This window comes from Podarcis erhardii (assembly GCF_964252035.2).
Source record: "Podarcis erhardii genome assembly, chromosome: Z".
NCBI lineage: Eukaryota > Metazoa > Chordata > Lepidosauria > Squamata > Lacertidae > Podarcis > Podarcis erhardii.
In genome coordinates this window covers 32,981,908-33,004,108 of record NC_138504.1, presented here as the reverse complement: position 1 = coordinate 33,004,108, position 22,201 = coordinate 32,981,908, and the positions used below count along the sequence as shown (strand labels likewise).

Below are 22,201 nucleotides of genomic sequence, written 5' to 3'. Positions count from 1 at the left end.
AAACCAGCGGGACCAGAAATTCTTGAAAGATTGGAGTAAATATGCGAGTTATTTGAAAAAAAAAATTGTAATCAGCTGACTATGCTTGTAGGATTACAAGAAGTTTTGTAAGGAGAACTATATGAAATATTACAGAAAAAAATTAGGAGAATGGATTCTAAAGTATGGATTATTAAAAGTAATAGTTAAGAGAAGGAGATGCAAGACTAAGAGATGAAGGTCGAAAATCACTAGACATGGTTGATGGAAGTCGTAGGCTTATAGCCAAAAAAAAAAACAACAATCTTTATTACGGTCCAGAGACCAACAAAACATTACAAATCAATACAGAGTTCATACAGCCTACCTTCAGGTTAATCAAGCACTTTGTTTGGAATATAGGGCTCATTTGTTCTTGCAACCACCGATAGAAACTTTGCCGCTTATAGCCAAAATGTGGTATAAGATGAGAGATGTTATGGTATGTTTTATTTGGAAAATATATGGAAAACCAATATATTTTTTTAAAAAAAGAAAAGAAATCACTACAGGACTCTGAGTATATTTCAGGCTGCGAAGCGGCAATAACCCCTAGCTTCAGAACAGGGGCTGGAAAGGGCAGGGAAGGAAACCTAAACACAGAAAGGGAAGCCTTGGTGCAAAGGAGAGGCGTACGTTGTGTACCTGCTAAAACCACAGTCATTTTTTTAAGCTTGCAACCTCATGACAAAAGCCTGGTGGTGATAAATATGAGCCAAGTTTGGTTGAAGACATTTCCGGGGCGTACAGAAGGCATAAAAGGAAAGGCACATGAACTTCTGAAGCCACCTAGGGGCAACCTGGCTGGCTGAATCAGGCCAAAGACCACTGTTGGGAGTGCTCTAGGCCAGATTTAAAAAGTCTCCTGAATTAGTTGGAGACAATTTACCCACAATTTCTGGGTGAAATGAATGTTTTGCTGAGTTCTGCAAGGGGGTGCACTGAGTGTAAGGCTATACCCTCCAACATTTCTCTGATGAAAATAGGGACGTCCTAATCTATAATAATAATAAGAATGTTACTATTTACAGTGGTTACTGACACTTCAGGTTACAGACGCTTGAGGTTACAGACTCCGCTAACCCAGAAATAGTACCTCGGGTTAAGAACTTTGCTTCAGGATGAGAACAGAAATCGTGCAGCAGCGGCGCAGCAGCAGTGGGAGGCACCATTAGCTGAAGTGGTGCCTCAGCTTAAGAACAGTTTCAGGTTAAGAACGGACCTCCAGAACGAATTAAGTTCTTAACCCGAGTTACCCATCTGACTGGATTGCTACTCTGAGAAGCTTCCAACATACATAAAAACATAATAAAACATTTAACATTTAAAAAAAACCTCTTCCCTATATAGGGCTGCCTTCAGATGGCTCAGGGGTTGGATAACTCCATACCCTCCAGCATTTCTCTGATAAAAATAGGGACTTCCTAAGGAAAAGTGGGACATTCTGGAATTATATCAGAAAACTGGGATGGCGCTGTGGGTTAAACCACAGAGCCTAGGACTTGCTGATCAGAAGGTCGGCGGTTCGAATCCCCACAACAGGGTGAGCTCCCGTTGCTCAGTCCCTGCTCCTGCCAACCTAGCAGTTCAAAAGCACGTCAAAGTGCAAGTAGATAAATAGGTACCACTCTGGCAGGAAGGTAAACAGCATTTCCGTGTGCTGCTCTTGTTTGCCAGAAGTGGCTTAGTCATGCTGGCCACATGCCCTGGAAGCTGTACGCCAGCTCCCTCGGCCAATAAAGCGAGATGAGCGCCACAACCCCAGAGTCGGTCACAACTGGACCTAATGGTCAAGGGTCCCTTTACCTTTAAGGAAAAGTGGGACATTCTGGGATTATATCAGAAAACTGGGATGGCTTCTGTAAATCTGGGACATCCTTGAAAAATAGGGACACTTGGAAGGTCTTGTTAAGGCCCTGTGTGCACTATCCTCTTAAAGCAGGCCTTTACCATATTAAGCAGGCATGGCTTCTCTCAAAGAATCATGGAACCGTAGTTTGTTGAAGATCCTGAGACGGGGTGCCAACTCGGTGGGGTTGAGGCCTTTATAGCTTTCCCATGTCTGTTGGGATGGGGCTCAGCCCCCCACTCCCAATCTTGAGGGGGCTGAGGAGGCCTGGCAGGAAGTTGCCAAGGGCCGCACTGCATCAGGAGATGTTGCACAGCCTGGCAGGATGTTGCCCCAGGCCACATAGCGTTGAGAGAGACCACCTGGACCAGTGCGGCCTGGCAGACAAATGTTGCATCAGGAGGAGGCCTGGTCGGCCTCTCCCAATGCGACAGTCACACGCACATGTGTGCTGCGTGCCTGACGTCAAACCCTCCCCCCGCCCCCATGTCAGATTAAACTTGGCCCCCGTGCCCTGAGAGTTGTTAAAGAGACCCCGGTTCCCCTACAATTCCCAGAGCAGTTTAACAGGCAGTCCTTGATCCAGCAGGGCTCTCCTTAAGTTTTTATGGATTTCAAAAGCACTCTGGAAGTGATCAGTTGCAGCCCAAACCATCTGGAGGGTCCCACGTTGGTGAAGGCCATGATTCTCTCCAGTATTTCTCAGATGACAATACGGACATCCTATAAGTTAAATGTAATGAAATAAAATCTTAGCTGTAAGCTGCCTTGAGTCCCTGCCAGTGAAAAAGATGGGATTCACTGGTATTAGTAGTAGTAATGGAAACTGTATGATCATTCCAGTGAGTAAATCCTATTGAACTCAGTGGGACTTACTTCTGAGTAAAAATGCAGTGCAAGGCTGCACAGAGTAATGGGAGTAAGCTCCATGGAATACAGTGGGACTTACTTCCGGGTAGACATAACAGTGTAATGCTCGATTTACAATAAAGGAATAAACACTCCAAGCGTTTCCTACAAAATTGCTGGCTTTTGAAGCATCACAATTAAAGAATTTAGAGTGGGTTGGTTATATTTTCCTTCAGAATTATAGGAAGGGCCTTGTATGCCATCTTCACCATTTTCTTCCTTTGGTGCAGGTATTTTATTTTCGGTATAAACAGGACTCTATTTTTGCACATACACACACACACACACACAGAGAGAGAGAGAGAGAGAGAGAGAGAGAGAGAGAGAGAGCGAGCAAAGGCTGCTGTTTCCAAAAAGACCATGTTTCCAAAAAGACCATGATCTCTGCACCACTTTTAATTGTTCTGAGAGACGTGGAGAGGAAGAAAAAGGAAAACCGGGAAATTCTGAGATCCAATAAGAAACTGGGATAGTTTTTGTAATTCTGGGACTGTCCCTGGAAAATATGGACACTTGGAGGCTATGCTGTCTCTAGGGGCACACAACACACACTAACCAGGGTGGCTATCGGAGCTTGGGCCACTGCGGTCACCTCTCCCTAGAAGGAGGCATGGTTGGGGCGCACCAGCCAAAGCTGGTGTTAAGACTTGCCACCATCTTGAATCACAACAAAGAGGAATCACAAGAGCTTGCGTGGAATTGTCATGCAGTGGTGATTCCATCCCTGTCCAGAAAACAGATAAAGAAAAGTTTTTCTCCCTCTCCCCTAAAGCTAGATATTCAATGACGTTAAATATGGGAAGATTCAGGACAGATAAAAGGAAGGACTTCTTCACAGGAAGCACAGAATTTAAGTATGGAACTCTCATCCACAAGAGGCAGTGTTTGGCCACCAATGTGGATGGTTTTAAAAGACAATTTGATGAAGTAGAATAGGGCAATGGATGGCTATTCACCTTAAGCTGCTGTGCTCTGTATCCCCAGTTGGAGGCAGCAATGTTTGTGAATACTAGTTGCTGGAAGCAGCAGGAAGGGAGAGGGCTCTTGTGCTTGTGGATTTCCTATAACCGGCAACTTGTTTGCCGCTGTGAGGACAGGATGCTGGACTAGCCCCCTTTGGCCTGACCCTGCAAGCTTTTCTGGTGTTCTTATGGGACGCTGTCTAAATTAGTCAACCTGGGTGCTTGGAGCTGACTTCTATGCAATCCTTCCCCTGCCTTGGATTCTGACACCAGCACATGGTCCTCAGAGGGGGCCAGAGATCCACGTTCGAAACCACAGGGAAAGGAATCATTGTTTGATGCGCACCGCCTGGCCTTTTCCTGCAACCGCTTCAGGCAGGGTGGCCATCTGGGATCTAAAAGCATTCAATTGTTCTCGCCAGCCTTTCTTTTGAAGCTCTCATTCATCCCTCCAAGGTCTGCATTGATTGGAGGCTCCAAGAGGGCCTGCATCTGCCTCTCGCCTCCCCCCGCCCTTCAGCCTCCATCAATGCTTTTCCCACATTAATCTACTAGGTCTCTCGATAACCAAACTCTCATTATCTTCATCTCAGTCAAATTCAGCGGGGTGGGGGTGGGAGGAGGCAGCAGCTGAGGAGGGAGGAAGAGATCCACTCACTGGACCTTCTGGCTGCTTCATTGTCCAAAGCAGAGCAAATGGCCCTCTAGAGGGTGTCTGCCTGTATAGTACAAGAGTCAGCGTGGTGCAGTGGTTGGAGTACCAGACTAGGACCTGGGAAAGTCCAAGGCTGAAATCCCCTTTCAGCCATGTGACACTTAAGAGCCAGCTGCTGCCTCTCAGCCTAGCCTACCTTGCATGGTTGTTGTCAGGCTAAAATGAGGAGGAGAATGATGAATGCCACTGTGACCTTCTTGGAGGAAGAGGTGGGAAGTGAATGCAACCAACCAACCAACCAACCAACCAACCAACAAACAAACAACTAAATAAATAAATATATCCTGTACAAATCCCATGAGTTGTGATATGGCCAGAACCCGACTTGGGGCTGCTTCTAGCTAATTTGTCGACTGAAAATTGATCTTTTTTCTTTTTCTTTTTCTTTTTCTTTTTTTGTGGAGTGGTGGGAGGGCATTGCATCAAGTGTCATCCTTATGGGTGCCAGAGATTCCCATCGAATGCAGAAATTCTTGGCCTCATTTATTCATTCCCTGTCCAGAAAAGAAGTCAATCTGGCAAATACAAAATCAAGTATCCACTGTTGTTGTTTTCAGTCTGCAAACGATACATAATTGACAATTAATTAAGTCCGTACAGATCAATAGGAGGGTCAAAATCCATAATGTTGTGAGGCTTTTAAAGACTAACCAAAATGCATGCAAACTGTGGGAAAGCTCTGCATCAGGCTGAATGTTATGTTACTGTTATTGTTATTATTGTCATCATCATAATCACAATTAATTTATTAATTGCCTTCCAAACTGCCACCCCAAGGCTATTTAAACATAAGATAATCAAAGACAGTTATAAACACAAAACAACAAATACATTAGAAGCCAGACTGAAACCTGAACCAGAGGCTCCTTGCAGTAAACACCCATTTACCCAGCTAGAAAATCCTGCCAGAACAAAAAAACATCTCTTCAGTTGTTTCCGGAAAGTGCAGTTAGGGGGTGCCTGTTGTACTTCGACAGGGACAATGTTCCACAGAACAGGGGCAACCACATTAAAGGCCCTGCTCTGACTGACTGCAGAGTGGGGGCTTCTGAGATCTTTGGAACCCACGGGAAAGACTCTTGGGCTCCTATTTAATTCATCCCTTTCTTCAGAACTACGAGCACTAGAATCTTACAAGTGGAGGAGCAGCCATAGGTCTGTGGCAGATTATTTGCTTTGTGTGCAGAAGGTTCCAGATTCAATCCCCTCTGATATCTTCAGGAAGGGCTGGGAAAGACTCCCTGCTGGAGTGTGACAATCTTGAGCCAGGTGGACCAGGTGGAGACAGCCTTCTTGGATAGCTGTAGTCCAACAGCACCAGGAGAGCCAATGATTCCCCGAACTTGGTGCATGAATCCAAAATATTATTATGTTCTTAATAATAAATAATTTACTGATAAGAGTAATATACACTAATTTAGGGACCGGTGCCAAATCACTAAGAGGAATTAATACTAATTTAGGGGCCATCGCCCAATCTGCTGCTATCGCAAAACTCCCATGAGACTCTCCATCCTGCTAACATAATATCTGGGGTCCTTTTCCAGGCAACCATTTACCTGCTGTTTGCTCATAATTCTCCCACAAGTCCTAGGCAAACAAACAGGGAGATAATTGGAGATCATAAGCCAACCAGGAGTGGCTTGCTTGCGTTTCCTTTTAACAGAATTGTTTTATGGACAGGACTTTTAAATCACTTCTTTCTTTCTTTTATGATTTGCTGCCAGAAACATCAGCTCTGAGGCCCAATTGCATCTGGTCCCTCTTGTTGCTGTTCTCATAGGAAACACCCCATAAAAAAATATGGGGATGGAAGGCAAGGGTAAACACTTTCTCTGGGGCCCATCAAACTGGCCAGCTGTCAGCTTAACACACTTGGTTAAGCCTCCTGAGTTAATTGCCTGCTTTGAAGTATGAATCTGGCTGCGATACATTGCATTGCACCAGGACTCTTGAAAGACCAACACAATGTTTATTTGGCTTCCTTTATCATGTTTTCCAGAGACTGATAATGCGGTGTAGAATCCGCACCCAGAGCCCATGTTGATCCCACTTTTGACCTATTCTGCAGGGAAGGAACAGGGCAGGCGATAGAGATGTCTCCTCAGCTCAGGCACCAGCAGAATACAGAGGCCTTAGATAAGATGAGCCAATGCGGTGAGGTGGTTAGAGTATTGAACTAGGACCTGGGAGACTAGGGTTCAAATCCCTACTCAGCCATGAAGTTCATAGGCCAGTCTCTCTCAACCTTACCCACCTCAAATGGTTGTTGTGAAGATTAAGTGCAGACTATGACCTGGGAGAAGCCAGGGTTCTTTTTAATAATAATAATAATAATGTTTATTACTTTTAAACACTACAAAAAAAGAAAGAAAAAAGAAAAAAGACAAGAAAAAAAACAATACAATACAATACAATATAAAAACATTACACAGCACTAACACCATAAACTAAACAAAACAGAACAAAAACACTTTAACACACATCATACAATTTCAATGTCATATCTTTCATTTACTTGTTTCAACGACCTCCTCACACCTCCCTTTTTGTATTCCACTTCTGTTGATTGTTTCAGCAATTCCTTTCCATCTTCCTCTGTTTTCTATCCTATAATTATCTTAACATATTCTAACCTTAATTTTCCCTAATACTCTAATAATCTATTTATACTTAATTCCTTATAACATTTCTACAAAAGCCATATAACTTCATTCTAACATTTTTCTAACATTCATTAATTTTACAATATTTCTATAAATAGTCTTTAAACTTTTTCCAGTCTTCTTCCACCGACTCTTCTCCCTGGTCTCGGATTCTGCCAGTCATTTCCGCCAGTTTCATATAGTCCATCAACCTGGTGATCTTCTGTCCGATGCTCTTAGCTCTTTTCCAAGTCCCTTCTGCAGATCTTCTTCATATTTATACAAAAACTTTACTTTGTCTTCTACTGATCTTATTTTTATTTTCCTTCCTTTGAAGCTGAAGAGTAGACCTTGGGGAAACTCCCACCTGAAGATGATTTTATTCCTTCTCAGCAAGGCAGCCAAATCTCCGTAGTTGGACCTAAGATCCAAAAGGTATTTCGGGGCATCTTAAAAAATTTCCACTCTTGGCTGTTGTACTTCTAGGTTCTTCTGGTAGTGCCAACAGTCTCTTATTCTGTTCTGCTCTTTTTCCCCTCCTCTTCCAAGTCTGAAGGCCCTCAGAAGCCAGGGTTCGAATCTCCCCACCTTGGTTATGAAGCTCACTGGCTGCAGTCTTGGGCCAGTCGCTGCCTTTCAGCCTAATCTACTTAACAGGGTTGTTGTGAGGGTAAAAACAAGGAGGGGAGAACCTTGTATGCCAGTGTAACCTCCTTGGAGAAAAAGGTGGGATATAAATGCAATGCAATGCAACACAGTGATGAAAGCGTGCATGAACAATAAAGTTGCCTGCACTAGGACTGAGTGCCCCAAATCAGTTTCCCAATTTTGCAAAAGTTTCCTTACCCTGCAGAAGAGGCTTCTGTTTTCTTTGGTTAGGGAGCACATATGCATTTCCACCAAAGAAGAAATCCATCACCAAAACAAAGAGCAAGATGGCTTGGCTCTGCCATCCTGTCGGAGGCGCTAATTGCTTTTGAATACCAGTTGCTGGGAATCACAAGTGGGGAGAGTTGCTGCTGCACACAGATCTTGCTTGTGGGCATTAATGCTGCAAGCCCCTCCATCTTATGCTTGGGGTGGGTAGGTGGGTGGGTAACTAAAACAGCATATCCTAAAGACACCACAGTCTTCGCTGACCTTCATTCCAAGGAAACCAAACCCTGTATAAGCCCCTGGAACCCCTGGAATTTCTCACTGCTCGGAGAATGGGGTGGCATGCAACATTGGTGTTAGAATTGGGATTATATTTCTGGGAGGACGGCGTGTGAGCCTCTCCATCCTATGCTCACTTTGGATATGTGGTGTAAACATCTATCCTGAAGACACCAGAGTCTCCACTGACCTTTGTTCCAAGGAAACCAAACCCAAGTAAGCACCTGGGACCCCTGGAGCCTCTCGCTGCTCAGAGACGGGGTGGTGTCAACAGTATGGTCAGAGCCAGCCTCACATGCCAAGAATCAGGCTAAGAAGGACTTTATATGATACTCCAGTTTTTAAAGGAAAGAGCAGCTGCAAAACCTGCCCCGAGTTGACCTGGCCTTTCAGCCTCGCCAGAAACAACATCCATGTGTTGGATGAGCTAGGATGTGGAAGAAGAATCTGGGAGGTGGCACGATAGGGCAGGGGGTTGGCCTTGTTATGGCTGCTCTGGGCAGCACAAAATAACTCCTGGTATTGGACTCCGCCGTGCAGGGGGAGGTGGCCGACCCTTCAGAGACGTGACCTGCTCCCGGTGCAGGCTCTGCTGTTGACAGTCCTTATCGAGCTCTCCCAGTGACCAGGGCTGTCTTCGCTGGAAGACAATGAAGGTCAGGGGTGCTGAGGGATGTTTTGAGTTCTTGCCATCCAAACAATCCTTTTTAGACTGGCTTCCTGCTTCCCAAATTCCTGGTGGGGCTGGACAGAGAGAAACCAGAGAGAAATGCATGTAGGAGCTTGTCAGCGCTGCTAGGGAACAGAATGGAGGCAGGTGGCGCACTGTTTCTGGCCCAAGGGCCACATTCATCCTTAGTCAGCCCTCCGGAGGCCACGTGCCGGTAATAGGTGTTGACACTCCATGTACACACATACTCACGCACACAAACATAGGACACACACAGGCACGTAGGCTCCTTCCATTGCTGATCCTTGAGCAGGAGGCATATTGCCCAGTGTTATCTCTACTTTATTTTGGGGAGAAAGTTTCATTGCTGCTGCCAGAATTAAGAACAGGAGAAGAGCCTGCTGGATCAGGCCAGTGGCCCATCTAGTGCATTATCCTGTCCTTACAATAGCCAACTGGATGCCCATTATGGGAAGCCCATAAGCAATAGCAACTTTCCAATTGTTATTCCACATCATCTGGTATTCAGAGGCATGGAAGTTCTGTTATCTCAGCAGACCTCCACTTGGAGATCCCTGATGGATCAGGTCAGTGATCCATCTAGTTCAGCATCCTGGCCTGCAGTCAGCCAGGTGCACCAAGTGGAGAAAGCCCACAAGCAGGACTTGAGTGCAACAGCATTCTCCTCTCTCAGCAACTGGTATTCAGAGGTAGAATGCCCCTAGGTTCTACTATGACAGTCTTTATGGAGAGCCCTGCTAGATTGGGTCAAAGGCCCATCTAGTCCAGCCTCCTGTCCTCACAGTGGCTAACCAGATGCCCATTGTGGGAAGCCTACAAGCAGGACCCAAAAGCAACAACCAGCTCAAAGCAGTTCTTTTTTTAAAAAATAATATTTATTAAAGTTTTGAAAGTTACAGAAAAAAAGAAAAAGAATTAAACATAACAAAACCATACAATACAATACAAAGACAAAAATACTACATATACATAACAAAAATAAAACAAAAACAATTAAAAAAACACATCCAATACTTTCAATGTTATTAACTTTCTTTTACTTGTTTCAGCGACCTCCTCACACCTCCCTTTTTTTGTATTCCACTTCAATTAATTGTTTCAGCAAATCCTTTCCATCTTCCTCAATTTCCTGTCCTATCATTTAACTTGACAAATTCTAACATTATTTTTTCCTTTAATCCATTTACAATCTATTGTACTTAATTCTTTATAACATTTCTGCTAAAGCCATATAACTTCATTCCAACATCTTTCTAACATTCCTTAATTTTACAATATTTCTGTAAATAATCTTTAAATTTTTTCCAATCTTCTTCCACCATCTCTTCTCCCTGGTCTCGGATTCTGCCAGTCATTTCCGCCAATTCCATGTAGTCCATCAACTTCAACTGCCACTCTTCCCGGGTGGGTAAATCTTGAGTCTTCCAATACTTTGCAATGAGTATTCTTGCTGCTATTGTTGCATACATAAAAAATGTTCTATCCTTCTTTGGCACCAATTGGCCGGCCATGCCCAGGAGAAAGGCCTCTGGTTTCTTCAGGAAGGTATATTTAAATACCTTTTTCATTTCATTATAAATCATCTCCCAGAATGTCTTAATCCTTGGGCATGTCCACCAAAGGTGAAAGAATGTACCTTCAGTCTCATTACATTTCCAACATTTGTTTTCGGGCAAATGATAATTTTTTGCAAGCTTGACTGGTGTCATGTACCACCTGTAAATCATTTTCATTAAATTCTCTCTTAGGGCATTACATGCCGTAAATTTCATACCTGTGGTCCATAACTGTTCCCAGTCAGCCATCATAATGTTACGTCCAACATCTTGTGCCCATTTAATCATAGCAGATTTCACCATTTCATCCTGAGTGTTCCATTTCAACAGCAAGTTATACATTCTTGACAAGTTCTTAGTTTTGGGATCTAACAATTCTGTTTCCAATTTTGATTTTTCCACCTGGAAGCCCAGTTTTTTTATCTGTGTTATATACCTCCATTATTTGGTAGTAATGGAGCCAATCTCGCACTCTATTTTTTAATTTTTCAAAACTCTGCAATTTTATTCTGTCTCCATCTTGTTCCAAAATTTCCCAATATTTCAGCCATTTGGCCTCCATATTGAGTTTTTTCTGAGCCTTCGCTTCCATTGGTGACAACCATCTTGGGGTTTTACTTTCTAACAGATCCTTGTATCTCATCCAAACATTAAACAGTGCTTTTCTAACAATATGGTTTTTAAACGCTTTGTGTGCTTTGACCTTGTCGTACCACAAATATGCATGCCAACCAAATACATTGTTAAAACCTTCCACATCCTGCACACCAGTGTTTTCAAGAAGCAGCCATTCTTTCAGCCAGCAAAATGCAGCTTATTCATAATAAAGCTTAAGGTCTGGCAGGGCAAATCCACCTCTTTCTTTAGCATCAGTTAATATCTTAAATTTTATTCGAGGCTTCTTACCCTGCCAGACAAATCTAGAAATATCTCTCTGCCACCTCTTGAAACAGTCCATTTTGTCTAGAATTTGCAATGTTTGAAACAAAAACAGCATCCTTGGCAATACATTCATTTTTATCACTGCAATTCGGCCTAACAATGATAACTTCAAATTTGACCATATTTCTAAATCCTTTTTCACTTCAATCCAACATTTTTCATAGTTATCCTTAAATAGATTCACATTCTTAGCAGTCATGTTCAAAGCAGTTCTGCAGCCAAGTAATGTGCACAGAAATTTGTATAATGTGCATATAAATGTTTATCTTAGTCAAGTGACATAGAAGAATGTTCGTTAGGTGAACGTGAGTTGTTCCTTTTGCAAATGTGTGTATGCTACGTAATATAACATATTTTAAAAAATATAGTAGGAGAAATTCACGCAAAATGCAGATGAATTTTCATGAGAACCCTTTTAAGGGGGGAAAAATGCAAACTGATGTGGACAGAGGAGATTGGAAAAAACCAAGAAGCTGAAATTGACAGATTCACCATAAACATGTGAGCCTTCATTTGGCTCTGACATGAGCTGCTTTATAAAGCAAGGTTTACCTGATGCTCTAAGCCACTGAATCCTTGGAGAGTGGAAGCAGCACTTGGAAATCTTTTTTTCACCTTCTGCTGCGTTGAAGTGGGGAAGAACTTTCTGAGGGCAAGAGCTGTTTGACAGTGAAACAGATTCCCTTGGGAGGTGGTGGACTCTCCTTCACCGGAGGCTTCTAAGCAGAGGTTGGGTGGCCTTCTGTCAAGGCTTATTTAGCTGGGATTCCAGCATGGCAGGGGGTTGGACTAGATGACCCCTGGGGTTCCTTCTATGATTTTATGATTTTATGGTCCCTTTGGGTGAAGCCAGGAAGGCCGCTGGCTGTTTGGCTTTGAAACCCAGCACTAAGCAATGGGGACCTCCTTTCCCTCCTTTAAATCAATTGGCTCGCCACAGCCTATGGTTTGAACGGATGGCCTGGCATGGAGAGCTTTGTGATTTTATTTTTTAAAACTGCTGTTTTGTTTGTTGTGGCAAGGAAGGTTGTTTCTTTCCAAGTAGGTTGGCTGATGAAGGGCTGGGTGAGGCACCCACTTGCCCTGATCCTCTGCATGTTCATTAAGAGGCCTGGCACATGCGGGTGCTGCCATGTATCACCCTTGATGATGAGCTGAATAACGATAGGACTCTACACAAGGAGTTGCCTCCAGGCAATACAAATTAATACTTCAGTAAGCCCTGCAAAAAGACTGTCTGGTGTGGTTGTTAGAATATTAGACTAGCACCAGGGAAACCAAGGTTCAAATCCCCACTCAGCCATGAAGCTCACTGGGCGTGACTTGTGCTGGTTGTCGCCGAATCTACCTCACAGGGTTGTTGTGGGGACTAAAAGGATTCAGATCCCGCCCCCCACAACTCGACCATGAAGCTCACTGGGTAACATGCTTAGCACACAGAAGGTCCCAGTTTCAATCCTCGGTAGAGTCAAAGATACGCCTGCCTGAAACCTCGAGAGCTGCTGCCAGCCAGTGCAGACAACACTGAGCTGGATGGACCCAGTACAAGGCCGTTTCCTGTGTCCCTTGGAGCACTGCCACCAGAACAGGCCTGCAAGAATAAACATTGCTTTGGGAAGGGTTAGCAAATTCACCCGCAATGGGGAAATCATCAGGCTGCCACGGAAAACAGAGCAGGGGCTCCCCTGTGTGCGAGTCCCCACCCCCCACCCTCTGGCGCTCCCCTGGCCCATGTTGCAAGGAGGCTGCTGGAGAGCAGGCGGTTGGGGCCCGTGCCAGAGGCCCTGCCTCAACTTGCAGCTCTCCTGGGCCTTGATGAGCCAGATAGAGAGAGTCAGGGTGGGGCGGCGGGGCAAGCCCCAACACTCCTGCCTCCACTGGCTGCCAACAGCTGAGCGTGAGAAAATACCGGGACAGGGCAGGCAGCTCACAGATGTACAAGCATGAGTGACATTTTAATAGCAACAAGAGGATGGTGGAGGCGAGGGGGCTTGCTGTGTTTCCCTTCTCTCTCCCCCACCACTCCTCCTTCTGCACCAGATTGTAGGACTTTCATGTCATCAGTGAAGCTGACCCCACTCTCAGAAGCAGTAAATACATCTGAAAACCAGTTGCTGCTGTTGCTGTGCTCAAGTCCTGCTTCTCAGCTTAGAATAACAGAACTGTAGGGAAGTTGTTCTGGCTATCTTTTCCACAATCCTTCAGGGCACATGTGCTCCTAAATGCTCTGCTGTACGATGCAGAGGACACGGTGGGGGTGGGCATCCTGACCACATCTGGAGAAACCCTAGTTCAACCCGACTATCAGCCGGACAAAACCTGACATGCAAATATTTTAACTGTTCACGACTTGCACAAAGAGCAGCAGTGGAATTATAATTCAGTGGAAAGGATGCTTCTACTGTGCGGAGACTGGGCACATATAGAGAAACTGCCCTCTCTGGTTAAAAAACAACCACAGAGGCCTTGCCACAGAGTCATAGCACCACCAGGAATCAGCAACCTCGAAGAGGACCACTGCCCGAGAGGCTACTGGCAGACTTTAATGAATATTGACAATTTGAAGGAGTTTCCATCACCCCTCTACTCCAGTTCCCAACCATCTCTTTCTCCACTAATGACCCCATCTGCACCATAGAAATAGATAGGCATCCTTACCAATGCTTACCTTTAAAGGGACTGCTTGAAAGCTCCATACACTAGATCTGAGAGACTTGCTAAAAATATATCTTATTCTTATTTCCTTAGTATCGTTTGTTGATTTTCCTATCCCGACCTAACTCAACCCATTCCTCTCCTGTGGAGAACTGGATTTACAACATTATTATTTGGGATGGCAGACACTGCAGGGAAACGGGGCCCAAATGGACTTGGAGATTTTAACTTCTGCCAACTTGTGACCTGTGTTTTGCTGAGTCACGTGGCAAGTTCTGCCCTGCAATGTACCCCAAGCTGGGAAGTTCTGGTCTGGAGTCCCAGGTACCAGTTACTGGGAAGTGCTGTTTTCACTACTGACAGGGGTTGGAACTAGGCCAACTGCTACAGCTATATCCAACTTCTGCACGGTAAGACAATCCAAATGGTAAGACAGCCCATAACCTTTATAAACGACCTGAAGAACAAAGGAATTGAGGGGATGCTCATCACATTTGCAGATGACACCAAACTCGGAGGGGGAGCTAATGCCACAGAAGAGAAATATCTGAAGGGCTGTCACATGGTAGGTGGAACAAGCGGCTATCTCTATTGGTAAGGAGCCAACAAAAGACATCCCTCCCTTGGAAGTCCAAGATAGGAAAAGAGGTATTAAATGAACACATAGTGACTTTAAATGAATTCAATTCTCTGGGGGCTGATGAGCTGCCTCCAAGGATACTAAACAGCTTGCAGATGTAATCTCAGAACCCTTGTCTATGATCTTTGAGAATTCTTGAAGAATAGGTGAGGTCCTTGCAGACTAGAGGCAGGCAAATGTTGTCTTCAAAAAGAGGAAAAAGAAGACCCAATGGGTGAGCTTGACATTGATACCAGGAAAGGTCCTAGAATAGATACCGTAATTCAACAGTTGGTGTGTGAGCACTTAGTAAAGGATGCTGTGATTACTAAGACCCAGCATGGGTTTCTCAAAAATAAGTCATGTCAGATGAATCTCTTTTCCTTTTTGATGGAGTTACAAGCTTGGTGGATCAGGGGAATGCTGTGGACATAGTGTATCTTGATCACAGTAAGGCTTTTGACAAAGTCCTCCATGATATTCTTGTGAGGAAACTGGTAAAATGTGGGTTGAACGAGGTTAACTGTTAGGTGAATTTGTAGCTGATTGACTAAACATACCCAAATAGTACTCATTAATGATCCTGAGAAAAGGTGACAAGTAGGGTGCCACAGGGTTCTTTCTTGGACCCACTGTTGTTCAATGTCTTTATAAACAAATTGGATGAAGGAATTGAGGGGATGCTCATCAAATGTGTAGATGACACCAACCTGGAAGGCGTAGTTAATGCCACAGAAGACAGAACCTGAATTCAAAATGACCTTAACAAACTGGAGAACTGGGCCCAAAGCTGACAAAATGAGTTTCAGTAGGGAAAAATGTAAGGTTCTGCACTTAGGCACGAAGAACAAGATAAACCAAATATAAGATGAGGAACACCTGGCTTGCCAGTAGTAAATGTGAAAAGGGTCTAGGGATCTTTGTGGACTACTAGCTGAATGTGAGTCAACAGTGTGATGCAGCAGCAAAAAATGCTAATGCTATTTTAGGCTGCATCAACAGAAGTATAGTGTTCAGGGAAGTAATAGTACCACTCTATTTTGCCTTGGTCAGACCACACCTGGAATACAGTGTCCAATTCTGGGCATCACAATTTAAGAAGGATGTTGACAAGCTGGAACTTGTGCAGAAGAGGGTAACCAAGATGATTAAGGGTCTGGAAACCAAGCCTTATGAGCAATGGTTGAAGGAGCTGGGGATGTGTAGCCTGGAAAAGAGGAGACTGAGAGGATATATGATAGCCATCTTCAAATATCTCAAGTGCTGTCACATGGAAGAAGGAACAAACTTGTTTTATCCTGATCTGGACGGTAGGACTCAAACCAATGGCTTCAAGTTACAAGAAAGGAGATCCCGACTAAACACCAGAAAAAACTTTCTGACAGTGAGAGCTGTTTGATAGCCAAACAGCCTCCTTCAGGAGGTTGTGGACTCTCCTTCCTTGGAGGTTTTTAAGCAGAGGTTGGATGACCATCTGTCATGGATGCTTTAGCTGAGATTCCTGCATTGCTGGGGGTTGGACTAGATGACCCTTGGGGTCCAACTCTACAATTATGATTCTATTAAATGTCTGAGTGGCAGACTTGTATATGTATTGGAAAAAATTGTATTCTGTACATGTTCTAATTTACCTGTACAGCCCATTTTTGTGATGCTTATCTGAGTGTAGGTAAAAGGTAAAGGACCCCTGGATGATTATATCTAGTCAAAGGTGACTATGGGGTTGCGGTGCTCATCTTGCTTTCAGGCCAAGGGAGCCGATGTTTGTCCACAGACAGCTTTCCAGGTCATGTGGCCAGCATGACTAAACCACTTATGGCACAACGGGACACCGTGATGGAAACCAGAGCGTACGGAAACGCCGTTTACCTTCCCACTGCAGCGGTACCTATTTATCTACTCGTGCCAGTAAGCTTTTGAACTGCTATGTTGGGAGCTGGGACAGAGCAATGGGAACTCACCTAGTCATGGGGATTCGAACCACAGACCTTCAGATCAGCAATCCCAAGAGGCTCACTGGTTTAGACAACAGTGCCGCCTGTGTCCCTACCAGAGTGTATGGAGTGTTAGAGGAGGGGTAGTACCTTTGGTCAGGTACATGTCATGCTCTTTCTGGAGTAGTTTGCCCATTTTTGGTCCCCACCATGCACTCAGCTCTCAACTGTGGCTCATAGAAGTGTTCATATGTGACAGCAGCCACACCCAAGGAAATGGCTTCGACTGGCTGGCTAAAACAGGTGAGGGTAGCGATTGAGCCGATGATGCCAATTAATGCATCAGATGGTTAAGAAGGTGGTTTCTGTACCTGTTGTGGGGGCAGAGGGGGCTGGTCAACCTAGGAAGGCAGCCCATCTAGGAAAAGGAAAACTCTGATCCTAAACCTCTGGTGCTTTGCAGGACATCTTCTAGAGAAGAAAAGGCTACGGAATAAACCCTACACAAATCCGAAGTGGAGTCCCTGTGGCGGTTGGATGCAGTTTGTATGCCTCCTTTGGGCAATTCCTGCAACCAAGTTGATGCCAAACATATTGCTCTGCTTTCCTTTGAACCACATCAGCACAGCCAAGAGAGGGACCTTGTTCCCTGCACCCTGGGAAGGTGACTTTGGTGCTGCTAACACAGTGGTTTGCTTTCACCCCTGAGGTGAACTCCATTCTCTCTCGAGACAGACGGATGCCAGCAACAACAATCTGATGTTTATGGGTGGTCACCTAGTCACTGGGACTCCCCGATCCAAAGGAAAGGCTTTTCAAAATAAGTCTCCTCTGCATTTTTTAGGACACAACTAAAGGATCCCTGACAGGTGGCCACCCAATCTGTTTAGAAACCTCCAGTGAATATGAGTTGCTGGAAACTGCAGGAGGGGAGAATTGTTTTTGCACTCAGGTCCTGCTTGTGGGCTTCCCATAATGGGCATCTAATTGGCCACTGTGAGAACAGGATTCTGGACTAGATGGGCTTTGGGACTGATTCAGCAGGATCTTCTTATGGAGGTTCATTGTGATAAAAGTCCCTCCATGTCCAGGGACAGTCTACATCTGCATATGAGATGGGGGGAAACAATTGGAAAGTGCTCTTGTGCTCAAGTCCTGCTTGCATCTGGTTGGCCACTGTGAGAACAGGATGCTGGACTAAGTGGACCCCCTTTTGGTTTTATCCAGCAGGGCTCTTATTGCGTTCCTACGTTTTCATGCACAAAGCTGAGCCCTCCTCGTGTGAGCTATGGTCCCCAGGATCCCTTGTGGGAGGCGAAGTGTTTCAAGTGTGTGGATGCAGCCACCGTATGAAGACATCCAGATGTGATTTTAATGCAATTCGTTATTATAAAAACAACCTGTGTTCGCTCGATATCTGCTTTGCACAGTAAAATGGGGCACACAGATATCTTCCAGGAACCAAAATGATGACAGGCACAAAAAAGGGAGGATGTGAGTAACATCCTTATCAAAGAAGCTTTGCTTCAGTCATGGAGTGGCTGGTGGTCACCCAGTATCTGATAGCAGGCAAACTGGGGAAACTTTTGGTGTTATAAAACACTCTGCAGATGGCGTAAAATGCCAGGCTCTAGAAACTCATAGAATCCCTTCCTGTGGTTTCCAGCAACTGGAATTCAGAAGCATTGTTGTCTCCGACTGTGGAAGCAGAACATAGCCATTGTAGGCAGTAGGCCCTGAAAGCCTTCTCTTCCTCCATGAATTTGTCAAATCTACTTTTAAAGCTATCCAGTTTGGTGGCTATCATGGCCTCTTGTGCGAGAGAGTTTCATAGCTTAACTACGAACCTTTTTAAAAAAAAAAAAAATCTGTCCCAAATCTTCCAACCTGCAGCTTCAATGGAACGTCCACAAGTGTTATGAGAGAGGTAGGAAAACCTTGCCCCGTCCACTTTCTCCAGGCCATGCAACATTTTATAAACTTCTAGCATGTTCCCTCTTCCACTTGCCTTTTCTTTAAACTAGAAAGCCTCTACTCTAAACTTCAGGGTAAATATAACCAGTCAAAGATGATGTAAAGCTGGAAATAATAAGATTCCAGATCAGGAAGGATCATTCACCTTGAACATTGGCATGAAATAGTCACCAGGCCGGCTCACCCCAGTGTTAAAGGTTGGTTTCCAGGGGCAGAACAAACTTCAGGGACATTTTCAACAACAGGTTGGCTGGTGAATTTGGATTCCTATAGAAGTCAGCCCCTGACAAGGTACACTAGAGCCTTTGTGTGCTTTTTTATTCACAAGGCTTGTTTGGACTGGTCCCTTATTTATTTATGAACCTTGGCTTGGCTCCAAAAAAGGTCCTGTTTTCTTCAGAAAGCAATGAATGAGCCTGGCTTAAGGGTGGAAAGCCATTGCCAGAAAGTTTCTGGTAGAATCATAGTGGTAGGAAAAATTATAGGCTTGGAAGGGACCCCAAGGGTCATGTAGTCCAACCCCCTACAATGCAGGGATTGCAGCTAAAGTACCTAGAAGAGATGGTCACCCAACCTCTCTTTAAAAACCTCCGATGAAGGAGAGCCCGCCACCTTCCGAGGGAGTCCGTTCCACTGTTGAATGTCTCTTGCCCTCAGGAAGTACTTCCTAATGTTTACTTAGAAACTCCTTTCTCGTAACTTGAAACCACTGGTTCAGGTCCTACCCTCCCGAGCAACAAAAACAAGCTTTTTCCATCTTCCATGTGACAGCCCTTCAGATATTTGAAGATGGCTATCATATCTCCTTTCTTCCCTTCTCCAGGCTAAATGTTTCCACCTCCCTCAACTGTTCCTCGTAAGGCTTGGTTTCTTGGTTCTTCACAAAGCATCCCTTTCTCTTTAAAAATTGTTTTGAGGTTGCTATTATTATTATTATTATTATTATTATTATTATTATTCAAATAAATTTAGCAGGCAACTTGCCAAGATGCAACAGAAAGCAGAGCACAAACTATAGCAAGAGAAAGGAATAATGAAACAAACAACTTCATAAATGCATAAGAGACTGTCCTGAAAACATCTCCCACATAAAAACAAACTTAAGAGTTAGCTGAAGCATTTAAAGCCCTATGATACCACTTTAAATACTTTGGCCACCAATACTTTGGCCACCTCATGAGAAGAGAAGACTCCCTGGAAAAGACCCTGATGTTGGGAAAGGTTGAGGGCACAAGGAGAAGGGGACGACAGAGGACGAGATGGTTGGACAGTGTTCTCGAAGCTACCAGCATGAGTTTGACCAAACTGCGGGAGGCAGTGGAAGACAGGAGTGCCTGGCGTGCTCTGGTCCATGGGGTCACGCAGAGTCAGACACGACTAAATGACTAAACAACAACAAAACCACTTTAAACCATTCTTTGCCCAAAGGATCCTGGGAGTGGTAGTTTGTTCAGAGTGCTGAGAGTTGTTAAGAGGTCCCTGACACACACAAACACGTATTTCCCCTTACATACCTATGATTCCGAGGGTGGTTTAATAATCAATCCCCTTGCAGGGAACTCTGGGAATTGTAGTTCTGTGGCAGAAATAGGGAGTCTTCCCAGTCCTACCTGCAGATGCCCCTGGGGATTGAACATGGGACCATCTGCATACATTGCAGGAGCTCCACCACTGGCCTATGGCTGTTTCCCTTTAACATACATTGTCTAGTCCTCATCATTCTGAATAAATAAAAATGTAGGAAGCTGCCTTATACTGAGTCAAACTGCTAGGTCCACTTGGCTCATTATTATCTACACCAGTGTTTCCCAAACTTGGGTCTCCAGCTGTTTTTGGACTACAACTCCCACCATCCCCAGCTAGCAAGACCAGTGGTCAGGGATGATGATGGGAACTGTAGTCCAAAAGCAGCTGGAGACCCAAGTTTGGGAAACACTGCTCTACACCAACCAACAGCAGCTCTCTAGGGTTTCAGATAGGAGACACTTCTGGCCCTACCTGGAGAAGAATTTGGGTACTGGGCCTGGGACCTTATACACAATTTTTTTATTTAGACAAGCCGGTCCAGATATGTAGACTGCTAGTGTAGGTTTTAACCTGTTCTGGCTTATTGCTGATTTTATTTCTTATGAAAGTTCATGGTAAATTCTATATTAATTGCAATTTCTTTTTAAAGAAGAGGCCACAACCCCCAAAAAACCCCACCACCCTTTGCCAATGGGTCTTCCCTGGCCATATACAGTCGTACCTTGGAAGTTGAACAGAATCCGTTTCGGAAGTCCATTTGACTTCCAAAATATTCAGAAACCAAAGCGCAGCTCCTGATTGGCTGCAGGAAGCTCCTGCAGCCAATCGGAAGCTGTGGAAACTGCGCCAGACATTCATCTTCTGAAAAAGGTTTGAAAACTGGAAAATTCAAAGTGTTGGTGCTGACGTTTAAAGCCCTAAAGTATACCTGACGTGTTGGTGCTGACGTTTAAAGCCTTCAGTATACCTGAAGGAGCATCTCCACCCCCATCGTTCTGCCCAGACACTGAGGTCCAGTGCTGAGGGCCTTCTGTTTTTTGTTTTTTTTTAAATAATATTTATTAAGAGTTTAAAGATTACAAAAAGAAAGAAAAAGAATTAAACAAATCAAAATAATACAATACAAAAACAGAAACAAAAACAAAAACAAAAACACTACATATAACATTGAATTAACAAAACAAAACAAGAACAATTAAAAACACTTCCAATATTTTCAAGCTTATCTTTCATTCACTTGTTTCATTGACTTCCTCACGCCTCCCTTTTTGTATTCCACTTCAATTAATTGTTTCAGCAGCTCCTTTCCATCTTCCTGTTTTCTGTCCTGTAATTAATCTTAACATATTCTGACCTTGTTTTTTCCCTTTAATACATTAACAGTCTATCTGTACCTAGTTCCTTATAACATTTCTGCCAAAGCCATATAACTTCATTCCACCATTTTTCTAAAGCTCATTAATTTTACAATATTTCTGTAAATAATCTTTACATTTTTTCCAATCTTCTTCCACCGACTCTTCTCCTGGTCTCGGATTCTGCCAGTCATTTCCGCCAATTCCATATAGTCCATCAACTTCATCTGCCATTCTTCCCAGGTGGGTAAATCTTGTGTCTTCCAATACTTCGCAATGAGTATTCTTGCTGCTGTTGTTGCATACATAAAGAAAGTTCTGTCCTTCTTTGGCACCAATTGGCCGACCATGCCCAGGAGAAAGGCCTCTGGTTTCTTCAGAAAGGTATATTTAAATACCTTTTTCATTTCACTGTAAATCATCTCCCAGAATGTCTTAATCCCTGGGCATGTCCACCAAAGGTGAAAGAATGTACCTTCAGTCTCATTACATTTCCAACATTTATTTTCAGGCAAATGGTAAATTTTTGCAAGCTTGACTGGTGTCATGTACCACCTGTAAATCATTTTCATTAAATTCTCTCTTAGGGCATTACATGCCGTAAATTTCATACCTGTGGTCCATAACTGTTCCCAGTCAGCCATCATTATGTTATGTCCAACATCTTGTGCCCATTTAATCATAGCAGATTTCAC

General features: G+C 44.1%; 1 long non-coding RNA gene across 1 annotated transcript in view; it reads right to left on the bottom strand.

Moving 5' to 3' along the window:
- Positions 1 to 4,931: 4,931 nt before the first annotated feature.
- The window catches only part of LOC309333672, a 38,430-nt gene continuing 21,160 nt past the window's right edge, over positions 4,932 to 22,201 (bottom strand). The window contains exon 3 of the long non-coding RNA XR_014152662.1: positions 4,932 to 5,011. This is a non-coding gene — a long non-coding RNA (uncharacterized lncRNA). The remainder of the gene's footprint in view (positions 5,012 to 22,201) is intronic.